The sequence below is a fragment of the Balaenoptera physalus genome (assembly GCF_965194825.1).
Source record: "Balaenoptera physalus genome assembly, chromosome: 18".
In the NCBI taxonomy this organism is placed as follows: Eukaryota; Metazoa; Chordata; class Mammalia; order Artiodactyla; family Balaenopteridae; genus Balaenoptera; species Balaenoptera physalus.
Window position 1 is genome coordinate 72,222,576 of NC_138899.1, and position 17,006 is coordinate 72,239,581.

At 40.0% G+C, this 17,006-nt stretch overlaps 1 protein-coding gene across 8 annotated transcripts in view; it reads right to left on the reverse strand.

Annotated features, from left to right (window-relative positions):
- KL (klotho) overlaps positions 1 to 17,006 on the reverse strand; it is a 103,408-nt gene that overhangs the window by 40,660 nt on the left and 45,742 nt on the right. For 4 of the 8 annotated variants that reach the window (XR_014256305.1, XR_014256306.1, XR_014256307.1 and 1 more), the window contains exons 5-9: positions 16,429 to 16,626; positions 16,094 to 16,160; positions 14,698 to 14,749; positions 14,081 to 14,211; positions 12,440 to 12,663 (exon numbers count right to left, since the gene is read on the reverse strand). The gene's annotated coding sequence lies outside the window, so the exon portion shown is untranslated. The remainder of the gene's footprint in view (positions 1 to 12,439; positions 12,664 to 14,080; positions 14,212 to 14,697; positions 14,750 to 16,093; positions 16,161 to 16,428; positions 16,627 to 17,006) is intronic. The other 4 variants (XR_014256308.1, XR_014256309.1, XR_014256310.1 and 1 more) reach the window with 1 other exon arrangement.

Below are 17,006 nucleotides of genomic sequence, written 5' to 3' on the forward strand. Positions count from 1 at the left end.
CCCTTTTATGGGTGTTAGCACTTGCTGTATGTATTGAGGTGCTCCTATTTTGGGTGCATAAATATTTACGATTGTTATATCTTCTTCTTGGATTGATCCCTTGATCATTGTGTAGTGTCCTTCTTTGTCTCTTGTAATAGTCTTTATTTTAAAGTTGATTTTGTCTGATATGAGAATGGTTACTCCAGCTTTCTTTTGATTTCCATTTGCATGGAATATCTTTTTCCATCCCCTCACTTTCAGTCTGTATGTGTCCCTAGGTCTGAAGCACATATTCGGGTCTTGTTTTTGTATCCATTCAGCTAGTCTGTGTCTTTTGGTTGGAGCATTTAATCCATTTACATTTAAGGTAATTATCAATATGTATGATCCTATTACCATTTTCTTCATTGTTTTGGGTTTGTTATTGTAGGTGTTTTCCTTCTCTTGTGTTTCCTGCCTAGAGAAGTTCCTTTAGCATTTGTTGTAAAGCTGGTTTGGTGGTGCTGAATTCTCTTAGCTTTTGCTTGTCTGTAAAGGTTTTAATTTCTCCGTCAAATCTGAATGAGATCCTTGCTGGGTAGAGTAATCTTGGTTGTAGGTTTTTCCCTTTCATCACTTTAAATATGTCCTGCCACACCCTTATGGCTTCAGAGCTTCTGCTGAAAGATCAGCTGTTAACCGTATGCTCATTAGGGGGCTCTGGCTCACTCAGGCTCGGGGAGGGAGGGTACGGAATGCAGGGCGAGCCTGTGGCAGCAGAGGCCAGCATGACGTTGCAACAGCCTGAGGTGTGCCATGTGTTCTCCCAGGGAAGTTGTCCCTGGATCACAGGACCCGGGCAGTGGCAGGCTGCACAGGCTCCCAGGAGGGGAGGTGTGGAGTGACCTGTGCTTGCACACAGGCTTCTTGGTGGCTGCAGCAGCAGCCTTAGCATCTTATGCCCGTCTCTGGTGTCCACACTATAGCTGTGGCTCGCGCCCATCTCTGGAGGCTATTTAGGCGGTGCTCTGAATCCCCTGTCCTTGTGCACCCCGAAACAATGGTCTCTTGACTCTTAGGCAGGTCCAGACTTTTTCCTGGACTCCCTCCCGGCTAGCTGTGGCGCACTAGCTCCCTTCAGGCCATGTTCATACAGCCAACCCCAGTCCTCTCCCTGGGATCTGACCTCTGAAGCCCGAGCCTCAGCTCCCAGCCCACGCCCGCCCCGGCGGGTGAGCAGACAAGCCTCTCAGGCTGATGAGTGCTGGTCAGCACCGATCCTCTGTGAGGGAATCTCTTCACTTTGCCCTCTGCACCCCTGTTGCTGCGCTCTCCTCCGTGGCTCCGAAGCTTCACCCCTGCCCCCTCCACCCCCCATCTCTGCAGTGAAGGGGCTTCCTAGTGTGTGGAAACTTTTCCTCCTTCTCAGCTCCCTCCCAGAGGTGCAAGTCCCATCCCTATTTTTTTGTCTCTGTTTTTTCTTTTTTCTTTTGCCCTACCCAGGTACGTGGGGAGTTTCTTGCCTTTTGGGAAGTCTGAGGTCTTCTGCCAGAGTTCAGTACGTGTTCTGTAGGAGTCGTTCCACATGTAGATGTATTTTTGATGTATTTGTGGGGAGGAAGGTGATCTCCACGTCTTACTCCTCCGCCATCTTGAAAGTCCTCCCACATTATATTTAGTTCTCATGTTCCTCAGGCTTCTCTCGGCTGTGAGCCTTTCTCAGACTTTCCTTGTTTTTAATGACCTCATTGTATATATTTTTGTAGTTTATTTTACTCCTTCTAATTTTATGTTCACTTTGTGTTCACTTTGTTGTCTCCTCTTTTTCCTTTTGCTATTTTTTGCTGGTTTTCATAAGTTTCTTTTCACTTTCTTTTTTCCTTTTGTTAGCGCTGTTGTTTTGTAACTTTCTATCCCATTAATGTTTGCCTCCCCTCTCTAGGACCTCATAACAAAACATGTATTTCTGTAATACTTTTTAAAAATAAGATATAATTTGCTTCCTTCACCAATATAGTCTACACTAATAAGGTCAGTCTTTTAGAATATTTTCACTCCTCTTCTCAATTCTGCCCTTATCCAGACCAAGATAAAATCTTTGAAATGCTTTTCTTCATTACTTTTCTCCTCCTTCACCCCTAACTTGTAGATTTCTCCGAGATAGTTTAGTACTTTTCGTTCTAGATTATTATTAGAATTATCCTCACACAGTTCCTCTTTATTTTAAGAATTCTTCTTTGGGGTAGCTAGCATACTTTCCTGGTCTATTACTATCCATTTAAATTTAACTGTTTATGCATTGTCAAGCACTACCTCTTTTCCTCTTCGTGTTCTCCTGTCTTTGGTGGTTGTGCTGGTAGAGGATGGTGGTGTGTTGGTTATGGTACAGTTGTTTGGTTGTATAGTCCTCCCTCTGGTAGTTTCCTCTGGCACCAATATGCACAAGTGATGTACTCTCTGGGTCACAGCACCACTCTCTCCTCCGTTCTGAAATGGGAATGATGTCTTAAGTGGATACAGGACCACGGGTTGCAGTTCATTTCTCTCAGATGCCATTCGCCACCTTCTATCTAAGGTGTTGCATATAAAACTATGCATGGCTGTCTGATTCTTTAAGCAGCCGGTTATTTCCATCTAGAACTTAGTAATGGTTTCTCTTCATTCTTGGAGATGAAGAATTTTCCAGGCAAGCTTTGGTGACTTTTTTTCTCATCCTTTCTGCTTGGAACTTGGTGAAGAGTTTCAATTTGCACATTCAGGTCTTTCTTAATCTTGAGGACATTTTCTTCTTTTATTAGTTTAATTATTGCCTTTTCATCATCTGTTCCTTTTCTCCTCTCTGGATCTTCTTTTATTCACATGTTAGTTCTTCCAAATATATCCTCCAAAAGTCTTTTTTTTCCCTCATGATTGTTTTCTCCTTATATTTTTGCTGTATGTTTAAAAATATTACTTCCAGTTGAGTTTCTAGGCCAATAATGCAAGTCCCTACATTGACCTCTGCTCTCCTTCAATTCATTCATTAGCATTTTTAGTTCAAAAATCATGCAGAAAGCCTTTAAAAAATATAACTGACTACTCTTACATGTTTCTGTATTTTGGTTCGAGTTTTAATTCTTTCATTTTAGGGCCTGTCCTGTGTGTTCTCATTTTCCTCTCTCAGGCTCCTGGCCTCTCTCTGAACACTGGAGCTTAGGATCAGCTGTTGGACTTCTTCAAATGACACCAGGGAACAGTGGTTCTCAAAGTGTGGTCTGTAGAGCTCTGGAGTGCCCAGGACTCTTTCAGGGGATCTACAAGGTCAAAACACTTTCATAATAATACTAACATGGTATGTGTCTTTTTCCCTGCATTGACATTTGCTCTGACAACTCAAAAGCAATGGTGGGTAAAACAGTTGCTTCCTTAGCATGAATCAAAGCAGTGTCACCAAAATGTATCAGTTGTCATCATCCCCTTCACTACCACATATGAGAAAATGAAGAATGGAAGCCTTGGGTAGTTTGTAAAGGTCTCATTGCAATAAAGGCAAAGCTGGGCTCACGTCCAGATCTCCAGCCCAGGCTCACAGACACCCGGCACTTCTGTGACCCCCCATCTCCTGAGTAAACCAGCTCTAATTCCAGAGAGAAGAAAAAGAGGATGAAAATAAAAATAAACATAAACTACAACCGTAATTTTCACAAGAGTAGTGACTAAGGAAAAAAACCAATCCGTTCTCCTCAGGTTTTATCTTCTTTAAGGTCATTCAACACTTAATGTGCTCCTTTGGCAACCAGAAAAAAAGCACAAACTGCTTCTACACCCAGCCTTGCCCTCCAGACCCCGCAAGGTTCACCTGATCCCTCTGACTCCTCCCACCCAACCCTGAGCTGACCGTTCCCTCTGCTTTGGGCTGTATTTTTCATCAAGATAAAAAAGGAAGCTTGGGGCTTCCCTGGTGGCGCAGTGGTTAAGAATCCGCCTGCTAATGCAGGGGACACGGGTTCGAGCCCTGCTCTGGGAAGATCCCACATGCCGCGGAGCAACTAAGCCCATGCGCCACAACTACTGAGCCTGAGCTGTAGAGCCCGCGAGCCACAACTACTGAGCCCACGTGCCACAACTACTGAAGCCCACGCGCCTAGAGCCCGTGCTCCACAACAAGAGAAGCCACCGCAATGAGAAGCCGGCGCAACACAACGAAGAGTAGCCCCCGCTCGCCGCAACTAGAGAAAGCCAGCGCGCAGCAACAAAAGACCCAACTCAGCCAAAAATAAATAAATAGATAAATAAATAAAATTTAAAAGTTTTTTTAAAAAATAAAAAAAAAAAAAAAAAAAAGGAAGCTTGGACTCTTGGTAGAAAACCTTACCCTCCTTGTTCTTCTATAATTCACTACTTTCTTCTGGGAGCAGGGATGCATACTTGAAGGACCCAGTGCAAAATGGCAATGAAAGCCCCTTGTTTAAAAAGCAAGAAAAAGTGCTATTAAAGGTGCTAAAACGTAAAGATTTTTCCTTTAGAAATATTTCGTTACTTTCAAAAGAGTAATGGGGTAATAGTGATACATGAGAAATAACATAAACTTAGAAATTTCCAAAATAATATTTTGGCATTATAATCTTATATAATGTAATAAATGATAATACTTTATTAATGTGACATTTTGATTGATCACAAGATTTCTTTTCTGGCTCACTTTTCTGAAAATGTTCGTATTAGATCATCAAAATCTATACTGTTAGCAACTTAATTTTTCGTAAATATAATTGAAAGCAATCTTGGTTGCTTTTGCAAATACAAGATTAGAAACACTTTTTGATAGTTTTCAATTTTGAGAAGTCTCTTTATGCATGTGCAACTGTTGTTGGAGCTATTAAGAGTAACTGATAGGCTGTGACAACACTGTTGGGATTATTTTGGGACATTATGATGGGATAAGTTTCTGATAAATTATATCGAAATATAAATTTTATTACATCTAGAACTGCTGATTGTCAAGGAATAATTTTTCTAAAAGATTTCACTCTCTGTACAAATGTGTTTCGTGTGTCTGAAGTACACTTTGAATGTGAATTTATACGGTGTTATCTTAACGTTTCCTCTGACATTCCTCCAACTTGTAGAGTTGCCCATTGCTGCCTGTTGCATCTCCGCTGCCCGTGTGAGTATCACACTGGCCCATCAGCCTCCTCACAAAACACAAGTTCAAAGACAAAATTATTTTAAGAATTTCAAAACAGTCGTAGAAGAACATTAAACCAAGCACAGGGCCTTTCTCAACACAGGCCCTGCCTGGGAATCCAGACACATAGCAATGGTGATTTCTGGTTTTGTACCCACTAGTGGTTTGGATTGGAGTGTTTAACGCACTTTTTATTGCCAATCTAGTAAGTAATTTGTCTTATAAATCTGCCATTTACAGTCTCTCCTTCTAGAGGTTTTCTACAGCTCTCTAAGCCGGCAATTATCTCTCTCCTTGTAAATCAGTTGGTACCTTTTCTGGGAAACCAACATGATCCTAACTCTAAATAGTCACTAATGACTTAAATTAGTTGCTGGCTCTTTCTGAGCCCCTAATTTTCCCAAGACTAATTAGCTCAGGCATAGGGAAGTTCTGGATTCATCCAGCCATTTAAAACATGATGGACATAAATTCAGTCCATACCATAATTCAGAGTGCAGGTTCTCGAACAATCCTGCCTGTTCAAATCCTCCACTTTCCTACCATGAGCCTTTGGCATGTCATTAACCTCTGTAAGTCTCAGTTTTCTCATTTACAAAACAGGAATAACAGCATACCTTTAAAGATAGGGCGTGACAAATGTTTATTATTACTGTTCAATTCTAGATAAGTGGGGCTCAGTCTCTTAGCTGATAGCAGTGATGTCCCTAAGAGAACAAAAGTGCTAGCTTTGACTAGCAAATTTTTTCGGTAAAATATAGACGATGTTCACTACTGCTTTCTGAAGGAGTCCACAAGGGAGCAGAAACAGAATCCAGTTCAGTAAGGCCACTCAGAAAGTACGGCTGGGTGAAGCTGCTGCAGGATCCGCTGAGTGTGTGGAGGGGATGTGTGTGGGTGTGTGGGTGTGTGAGCGTGAGTCTGTATGGGAGCCGTCCTGTGCTTACTTGAAAGCAGGCTTTGAGTGTCCATGTATACAACCAACAAACACACATGGCTTTTGTCTGATGTCTGGGATTGCTCCTCTGGGTTACATGGCAGCTGTCAGCAAAGCTCCAACGCGACAACACTCATAAGTAATATAGAACAGAGTATCTCCTCTTACCCACACAAGACAAAGAACAGACATTTTCTGAAGTCAGTTTTTTTTTTTAACTGGGATGAGGCTTTTCCAACACCTGATGTTTGGTCATGAATTTGAAGCATAAGCCAACAGCAGGGTTTGGTAAAAAGGAATTCTGAATTTAAACAGAAATTCACAATTAAGTGTTTTCAGCTTTACCAGTATGTACTAAAAGGGTAATCAGGTTTGATTAATCAACCCTATATACCAATAGATAGGCATCAAGTAAAAAAATTAATTTCCTCCCTGATGGACTTTATAAAAGTGTGACCTATTACAAGGAAATTAAATCATCAAAAAGATGAAATTAAAACATTTCATTAGATTCTCCCATGAGATTTGTGTTATAGATGATCTGCAGGTGTCTCTACGGCTGAACGAGTGGCCTCTGGAAACGGCCACCATGCCTGCATCCTTCCCACCCTCCCCCTCCACTTGATGAGCCTCTTCTGACCTCCCAGCCAGCACTAGGGCTGGCTGTTTAAGGTTGCCCCATACGGTGCGTAATTCACCTTCCTTGTCTTCACTGCCAGCTGTCTTAGTCAAGGTCCCATAAAAACCTGCACAAGGAAAAGAAGAACCACTTTGAGATTTTACAGCAGAGGGATCGTCATGCAAAGAGTTGGTCCCAGGGGCCTTGGAAGAGCTGAGAAGCCAACAGGGGATGGAGAGGAAAGCTAGCGAGTAGCAACAGCGGGCATCCATGGCCTCCTCTGAGCTACAGGACAAAGGAGAGAGTGTTTCTGGACCCCAGGGGCCAGGGTCACCTGGGAGAGGCTGGAAGGCCCACCCAGTGGGCACTGAGGCAATGTAAGAGATGCAGGGCGACATCCCAGACCAATTAAGCTGGAACCCCTGCAAATGGGGCCAGGCATCAGTGGTTTTTAAAACTCCCCAGGTGATTCCAATGCACAACCAGGCATGAGAACCCCAGCTTAAAGCATCTAGTAGAATCTGCATTCTTACAACTGCATCTGCCCCACACTGAGCAGACGTGGGGAAAAATGCTGCTGACATACCATTAATCAAAGTCCAGAAGCAGAGACCAAAGACACCGCTAAATCGGGACGCCAAGCTGCTCTAAGATACCCTAAAAGGAATATCCAAGAACTGGATTTGATTTATAGAATTTTGCTTCATAGGTAAACTTCAGTAACTGCTGTCTAACATATACTATTTTAAAGAGCCATCCTCTGTTTACTGAAAAAATTGATTAGATATCACACTGTGTGCCTATTACAGTAAACCATTAGCTAGCACAATTGATGCACAAGGCATTTCCAATATACGTAACCTAACTAAAATAGAACATCCTACTTAATAATTCTATTAACGTGCACATATTAAGTGCGTGCTAATTATTTTTGAATGCACTAATAATCAAAGGAAGATTAGTGTTCAGTGTGATATTATTGTGATTTTTAATTGTATTTTAATTATTTTCAAATGGATAATCCATGATGATGCATACAAAGAATCTGTTAACTAGAAATAAACATCTTAATATGATCTTCTTTTAAATAACTGAGAAGATATTCCAAGATTTTGTACAGCCCTCGGGTAATCACTATGAACACCAATTATCGTCATAAACATTGCTAAAGAGAAGTCTGACTAGCAAAACTCCAGGTAATGAGTTCAACTGAGCCTTGGTAACTGGCAAAAAAGAGTGAACTCTTTTTAAAGAACGCATCTATAATGCGTTTCATTAAGCATTTATTCACACAAGAAATGTTTCTTAAGCAATTAATATAGATTCTAGGGAATAACAAGACAAATAAGATGAGGTCCCTTCCTCAGGGCACTTTAGAATCTAATGGAAGCGATTAGACAATCACACAAGTCCCGGTAAGAGGTAGTAGTTGCTGATTCTAACGTTCAGTGAGGTTGAGGGTGAACAGCCCAGAGGACATGAGAAGGGAGACTTGAGAGCAAATGTCAGCTGATTGTGGGGAGTAGGGACACACATTAAATGTATTTGAAGAAAGAAGCGACCGAATCAAAATGGCACTTGATGTACAGAATGGACACACGCCAGGAAACTATTTAAGGATTACTGGAAAAATCAAAGTGAAAGGTTCAAAGAAAACAATAGCAGCAAGTATCCAAATGAAGCATGGATGCTAGAAATATCAGAACGAAAAAACCCCATAGAATTTCATGCCTGAATGTCTCCAAGGGCTGACTGAAGAAAATTAAGGAAACAGAGGAAGGGCTCCTTTGAAGGAAAAGATAATGAATATTCCTCTTCAGATATATCTGGTTGAAGGCTGGAGAGACATCCAACAAGAGACATCCAGCATGAATGCACTGAGAACACTCACTGTTTGCAAAGTCGTTTTATGATGATTTCGTCATTGTGTAATTGTATCCAGAAATAAAACACTCACTTGTCATTCATAATACAAAATGTTGTGAACAAAATTACGAATTCCTGTGTTAACACGATATTCTTAATGACTTTCAAAAACAACAGTGCAAGTCATCTTTACATGCATCAAATATATACTGTTTCCACTTCACTTTAATAAAATCATGATGGTGAATCATGATGATGTTGTCCAGCCTTTTAGGTTGATGTTGAAGAGTACCAGATCCAACTGTTCAAAAGCCCATCATATAAACAGTTATGATCCTTGGTGGACTTCATAGATTTGTGCTTCACTGCCAGAGCTGGAGAGATTGCTGAGCTGTTAGAGATTATATTTTGCAACTGTATTGCAGTTGGGTTGAAAGTAGCCCCACAGTTTGCTTTCTAAGCACTACAGCGTTTCATTGACTCTTCCCTTTCTTTCTCTATTTAGCAGTGATGGGCAGGAAGTCATCACTTCATCCTAACAATGAGTAAAAAGCTGAACAGACTGAAAAATCAACAATTCTTCTTGGATCCATAAGAGAGGGTAGGACACAGGGCAAACTGCTGCCCTCAACTGGAGAAACAGACAAATATAGGGAGTTGGGGCTTACCCAAGTAGAGACTCATGAATGGAAACCACCTCAGGAATCAGTGCCAGGGAGGAAAACCTGAAATGTAATTCATGAATTGCCAGAGGCTCGGTGTGGACAACTCTGAGAGTTAAAAACTCCAGGGGAACCCAGTCATCAGAGAAAAGAAACTATTTTGAAATATGCCAGAGCACTCTGTTCTTAAAAAACCTGCCCTCAGGAGAAACTAGTTGAACAGAGCCTAACTTACTCGGATATTATCAGAGCCTATCTGACCTGGGGGAAGGGAAATACCCAAATCCAGTCAGTTCTAGCTTTCCACAAGGGAGAATGGAAATACCCAACTCCATCTCATGCTATCCATCCTGTCTCACCTAAGATAGGAGAAAAAACTGAGGAATGCTATGAAGTTCACAGCCCAAAGGCACAGACTCACTGAAAGACTGAGACCTAACCATAGGCTAGAGAATGCTTCCTGTTCCCCCACACCTCACCCTCACATTACTAAAGACCTAGTTACAGCAGTTTCTTTTACCCAGTACAGCATGTCCAGTTACCAAGAAAAAATTACAAGATCTACCAAAAGGCAAAAAACATAATTTGAAAAGACAGAGCAAGCATCAGAACCAGACATGGAAGGGATTTGGGAATTTTGGAATTATCAATAACCTACCTAAGGAGGCAAAAGACCTGTACTCTGAAAACTACAAGATGTTAATGAAAGAAATCAGAGATGACACAAACATATGGAAAGATATACCATGTTCTTGGATTGGAAGAATCAATAATGTCAAAATAAGCATACTGCCCAAGGCAATCTACAGATTCAACGCAATGCCTATCAAATTACCAGTGGCATTTTTCACAGAACTAGAACAATTTTTTTTTTTTAATTTGTATGGAAACACAAAAGACCCCAAATATCCAAAGCAAGCCTGAGAAAGAAAAACAGAGCTGGAGGAATCAGGTTCCTTGACTTCAAACTATACTACAAAGTTACAGCAATCAAAACAGTATGTTACTGGCACAAAAACAGAAATATAGATCAATGGACTAGGATAGGAAGTCCAGAAATAAACCCACACATCTATGGTCAATTGCTCTATGACAAAGGAGGCAAGAATATACAATGGAGAAAAGACAGCCTCTTCAATAAGTAGTGCTGGAAAAACTGGACAGCTACATGCAAAAGAATGAAATTAGAACATTCTCTAACACCACATACAAAAATAAACTCAAAATGGATTAAAGACCTAAATGTAAGACTGGGTACTATAAAACTCTTAGAGGAAAACACAGGCAGAAGACTCTTTGACATCAATTGCAGCAATATCTTTTTGGATCCACCTCCTACAGTAATGAAAATAAAAACAAAAACAAATAAATGGGACCTAATTAAACTTAAAATAATTTGAAAAGATACATGCACCCCAATCTTCACTGCAGCACTATTTGCAATAGCCAAGACATGGAAGCAACCTAAATGTCCATTGACAGAGGAATGGATAAAGAAAATATGGAACATATATACAATGGAATATTACTCAGCCATAAAAAGAATGTAATAATGCCATTTTCAGCAACGTGGATGGACCTAAAGATTATCATACTAAGTGAACTAAGTCAGACAGAGAAAGACAGATATCATATGATATCACTTATATGTGGAATCTAAAAAGATGATACAAATGAACTTATTTACAAAACAGACTCACAGACTTTGAAAACAAAAGTATGGTTACCAAAGGGGAAGCCGGGGGAGGGATAAATTAGGAGTTTGGGATTCTTACTAACTAGCTTAACAGGTGTTGGAGAGGAGGCTGCTCTATGGTTGTTTGAGGGATGGATATAGTTTGGGATTAACATATACACACTACTATATATAGAATAGATAATCAACAATGACCTACTGCATAGCATAGGAGACTACTCAATATTCTGTAATAACATATATGGGAAAAGAATCTGAAAAAGAATGGATATATGTGTATGTATATGTATAACTGAACCACTCTGCTGTACACCTGAAACTAACACAACATTGTAAATCAACTACACCCCAAGATAAAATAAAAATTAAATCTAAAAAAAACAATTTGAAGAGACAGAGCAAGCATCATTTGTATCATCTTTTTAGATTCTTTCCTTAACCGTGTCCAGTCTACTTTATAAGTAGACTTGTAGATGGGCTTATAGCCCATCAGAGGCACTCTTCATTTCTGTTACAGTGCTTTTGATTTCTAGCATTTCTTTTTGGTTCCTTCTTAGGAGTTCCATCTCTGCTTACATTGCCCATCTGTCCTTGTGTGCTGTCTTCTTTCTCCACTAGAGTCCTTAGCATATTAATCATAGTTGTTTTAAATTCCTGGTCTGATAATTCCAAAATTCCTGACCCTCCTTGCTTTGCTTGATGGCTATGACACCCTGGCCTCTTTATGTAGTCCAATCTCAATCCCCTATTGTAACAGTCATGACCCCTAGTCATTTGTCTTTAATAAGGTCTTCCTTACTATTAAAAAATAAATAAAAATAAAAAATAAAGTTGGAGAGATGCTGTTGTTTTGTTCTGTTTTTGTTTTTGCTTTTTGGAGGTTTCTATTAAGATATCCTCAAGCTCAGAGATTTCTGCTTCCCATGGTAATCACCTGGGAGCTTTAAAAATTACCACTGCCTGGATCCCACCCCAAGAGAATCTGATTTAATCAGTCTGGGGATTTTTAAAAGCTCCCACATGATTCTAATGTGTAACCAAGGTTAAAACCTACTGGTCTTGATTAACTCCATCTCTCTACAGACAAGAACAATAAGACTCCGCGGCCTTGGTGACTTGCTCCAGGTTATAAAGCAAATTTGAGAGCAGACCTAGAAATCAGAAAATCCCAGTCTGGTTTGGGGCTGCCGACACTGTGGTAGAGCCCTTCCCTTCCACAACTGAGGCCTCTGTCCCCACGTTGAGGAGCCGGCATAATCCTTGCTCCCCAGAGCCTTTCATTCACCTGCTCCTGTTCCTCATCTTAGTAATGTTCTGGCTTTCTGGACACACCTTAATGCCTCTCTCACAATTTTCATCTACGTTTTGCATCCCTCCCCTCCTCCACTGGGCCCACTCTCGTAAGCCCCGAATCGTTCCCAGACTTTCCAGCCTCCTTGTAAATGCCCTTCTCCGTACCCTGGACTAACATTCTCTAGACATCATCACCTCTAATGGCGTTGCTTCTCCACACAGCCCTCCTGATACAAACCGAAAATGCTTCATCTTGAATTCTGACATTCCAGGTTCTGGTTCTGTCCTCTTGTCCTTCGATCTTCCTCACCTTCTTGCACCCGCTGAATCTGGCCTTGACCACACTCTTCCATGTAACCCCATGGCTGTCAATGAACACCTGTCAGAATGTCTTGTGGGAGCCCCCTTGCCAAACCTCAGGTGCTGCAGCCCTCTCCCCAAGGGCACTTCAGAGAGTGGCGACTGAAGCCCTCTCCCCAAGGGCACTTCAGAGAGTGGCGACTGAAAGAAAAGGCCTGGTCATCTGCATTTTGAAATCACACCCCTCAATCCTGAGGCCCTGCCCCACCACGGGCTCTCCCCAGAACTGCAAGGCTTTCATGTGCTTCCAGGCTTCCCTCATCTCAGCCCTTCGTGTCTATGAACCACTGCCACTGAGTCCCCAGCACTGCGGGAAGCTTGCTGCTCTGATCTTGTCAGTCTGATGGCTCAGTAACCCCCACTGTGTTTGTTTTGCTGGCTTGATAGATCCATGACAGGCACAAAAAAAATAAGGACATTTTAGAATGGTACGAATTTGGAAGAAAATCTGGTTCATTCTTTATTGTGTTGTCCTTTACTAATGGAATATTTTCACCTGACCCATCAATCTTTAGCTCTAATTATATCTCCATTTCACTGCTCCGTAGCTTACCACTACTGTCCCTGTTCATTGAAATGTTTTGTCTTAAAGCCTTTGGGCTACTTACCAGAGACTCATAATACCCATAATTTAAAGAGGAAAAAAAAAAGTTATAAAGCTTTCATGTCTTAAATGCAACAGCATGGCCTTGAAACACTATAGAACTTGCGGTCTAATAACTTAAAACTAAATTAGCTAAAGCTTTGATTCACATGCATTTGGAGATCAAAACAGGCTGAAATGCCGTAGGCAACATTTATGCTTAGGGCCATAATTAGACAACTGCTACAATATTGAAAAAAAACCAGAATTTTACAAACTAATCAACTGAGACTTTAAAAAAGAAAAACATGTCAGCTTATTCCAGCAGTTTATTAAGGGGCAATGTTTCAGTTGCAAATAATTTATATCATATAAATAAGCTCATTTAAAATTAATTAGTTTTACCATAAATAAGCATATTGAAGATTCTACCAAAATCAGAAACTCTACCAAAGATTTTTGAATCACATAAAAATTTACTTAATGGGCCTTCAGTTATTTACCAATAACAAATACACAAATTTCAGTGTTTTGCCTGTGTCATTAGATTATTTTAAAAGAGCAGATGGTACAACACACTGATATAGAAACACCTCTTGCCAAATTATCTTCAGGATTCTATCAATCCAACATTTGTAAAATTAGAATCCAAGAAAATACTCTAGTATTGATATGATTAAGTACATGTGGGGGTTGATTTTTTGTTTGTTTGTTTGGTTTTACCAAGGACGTTCTATGAAGATGTATATTCAAAGCCAGAAATAAAATAACTAAAGGGCTTCTGGGTGAATTATTTGACTGTAATAGGCCCTGGCTTTATGTTACTGAGCTCTAAAAATCTGATTAACAAGAAATCACATGCACGTTAAGAGTAAGTGATATCAGTCTGGAAAAAAAATACTTCTAGGGTAGGTGCTTTATTTATTGAATACTTACTATGTTACTCCCGTTTCACAGATGAGGAAACTGAGGCTCAGCAAATTTTTGAACATGGGTCTTGCTGACTCTTTTTCCTAAGCCTTTCTGAATCCATTAATATGTAGGTTGAAATGTTTTTCTTCTCTAACCTATTGGATCAAAAAAGGGGCTGAATATCAGTCACCAAGTCTCTGCTGGTGTGTAGCAATCATGTCGTGAAATGGGATTTCACCATATTTTAGGTGTCCTGTCACAGTAGTTATTGGCATTTGCACTTTACTCAAGGTTCCTTGTGGTTTTTCTTGACCTCTTTCTCTTGGATATCAAACAATGGGTATTTACCACAAATGTATGAAACAAAAACGGTCCAGGAAATGCACTATGACAGACAAAACTCTAACAATATTTAATGGTTATGAAAATTGAAAAAGGCAATAGGTCTAAGTAGAAAGCTACATGTTCTAGGAAATTATAAGTATTTGGAGATGACATAAAGGGATTCCTTCTAGATAAGTTACGTGTTTTTATTTGCAGATAAAGAACTTAACCCAGTAACAAGTCTTGCAAACAAAAGGATTACTGACTAGTTGAGGGACATTGTGAATAATGAGGAAAAGAGTTAATAATACTCTTACCTAGTGAGTAGTCTACAGATGAGGATAGGACAGCAGTTTACTGCCTTGCCACCTAGAAAGACAGGTTATCAAAGGTTATTACATGTAAGTCATCATTCCCTCCTCTGAATACAAAGAATTGAGCTGTGTGGCATCTAATACATAGCAGTTTCTGATTCTTGACAGATGGTCCCTATTAAATCAGTCTCTGGACAAAGGTGGTGTCGGTGAGCTAATTCTGTTCATTCATTAACTCCATCATTCCTTCCCACATTTATTGAACTAATCGACCTTTATTGAACAATATTTTGCATGGGACACTGGGCTAAATACTCAAAACAAAACAAAACAGCCATGGCTTCTGTTTTCCCCTCTAGCACCAGGCCCACCTGTCAAGATTGGTTCCTGGTCATCCAAATTAATATTTTCCTTCCCAGGCTGAAATTTTCAGCAGCGTTGTTCAATATTAAATATTAAATGGAGATGCTATAGAACAATATAATAATTGCTCTATTAATTCAGAAAGGGGCAAGTTGAATTAGAGAAAAGACTGGATTATAGACTATGTAAAAAGAAAATCAGTTTAATTCCAGCACCTGAATTACGATATTCAGAATTGCAGAATTCTTCCATCCACACAAGAGTCTTTAAAATATGTGTTTTAATCAGTAGTTTTAGTTTAATGGTAAATTTACATGCCAATGATTTCTTTGGATTATAGACCTTAGAAGATTCTTGAAAAAAAGTTTATTCTTCTAATTCGTTAAATACTTTGGATAGCTTAATAATGCGCTAATTTACATAGCAGAGCAAGTCTCTCTTTATAGACCGGCACTATCCAATAGAGTAGCCATTGCCCACATGTAGCTACTTACAGTGTACAGTCCAAATTGAGCACAAGATGTGTGCTTCATGTACAACACACACCAGACTTCTAAGACTTAGTAGCCCAAAAAAGTATGTAAAACTCTCGATCATTTTTACATTGATTGCATACTGAAATTATAATATTTTGGATATGTTGGGAAAAATAAAATACTGTATAGTATCAAGCTTTATTTTCTATGCCTTTTATTTTTTTAATGTGACTACTAGAAAATTTAAAATATGTGGCTTGCATTATATCTCTGTTGGATGGCATTATAATAAATAATAAAAAGAAATGTTTCCAAGGCATTAGTAGATTCTAATTACTATCTGTGGAAGTCCAAAAATAAAATGAAAAATGTCCTTAAATGAATATGAAAAACCATCCTTCCAAACTAAAGCAAAATTAATGGGGCATAAGTGCACAACCCACCCCACCTCTCCTCCCCCTCCCACTCCCCAACCCCAGGTTCAAAGGAAGGAACCTGGAATGTAGAGCAAACACAAATATGGCAGAAATTAGCCAGAGGCCTTGAGGACCACGGCTTACCACTTAATGCCGCTGCAGAGCTGGCCCCAAAAGGTATTGAGATGTAGGACTTCCAAGGGAATGGTCTCTATATTTTAAAAAATATATGTAACATGGTGAAAAACTCAGAATTCATGAAAGTAAAGCGTCAGTGGAAGAAGTAATGCCCTGAGAAGCCAGTTAAGAAATGAGGATTCCATCCCCAATGGACCAGAAAGCCCTTCTAGCACCTCCTGCTGCCTCCCGGTTCCCAGCCTCATCTGAGCGGCGCCCCGCCCACTCCCCCTTCCCGCTTGAGGCGAGCCACCGACCTCCCCCTAAAGTCTACGGGGACTCAAAGTTAGCGTGATGCTCACCTGATAACTTTGCTGAATGATGCTGAAGTGTCATTTCTCTTTGGTTCTTTGGCGTCTCCTGTCTCTTTCAGTGTCTGAAATTCCCTCTCAGCTCAAACATAGGGATTAGCTTGGGGCACCCTCCCCGCCCCTACCGTCTTCCAGCCTCGAACTTCACTCCTGCTTTCAGATCCCTTTCTTCACCACTCAGATCATATTCTAGGTGGTTTAATCAACCCGAAAGAAAAAAATAATTAAGAAATTTATCTAGTTATTTGGTGATGTAAGAAAAAGTTTCAGGCAGATTTATTACAATTCTTTATCAAGGGACAGAATTACTTCTCTCCACACTCAAGGAAATTAAACGCTGTAGCAAGAAAATTAGTTTTAAACAAAATCCATTATTTAACGGTAATTAACAATAAGAAACTAGTCCAACAAATAGGAATCATTAAATAAGTTATGATAAATTCATATAGTGGAATTACTCTACAGCTATCAAAAATCATGCCTTTGAAGACTGACAAAGGAAATGCACACAATGAAAATTAATAAAGACACATAACTATTTACAATATGATCTGACTATGTAAAATAAA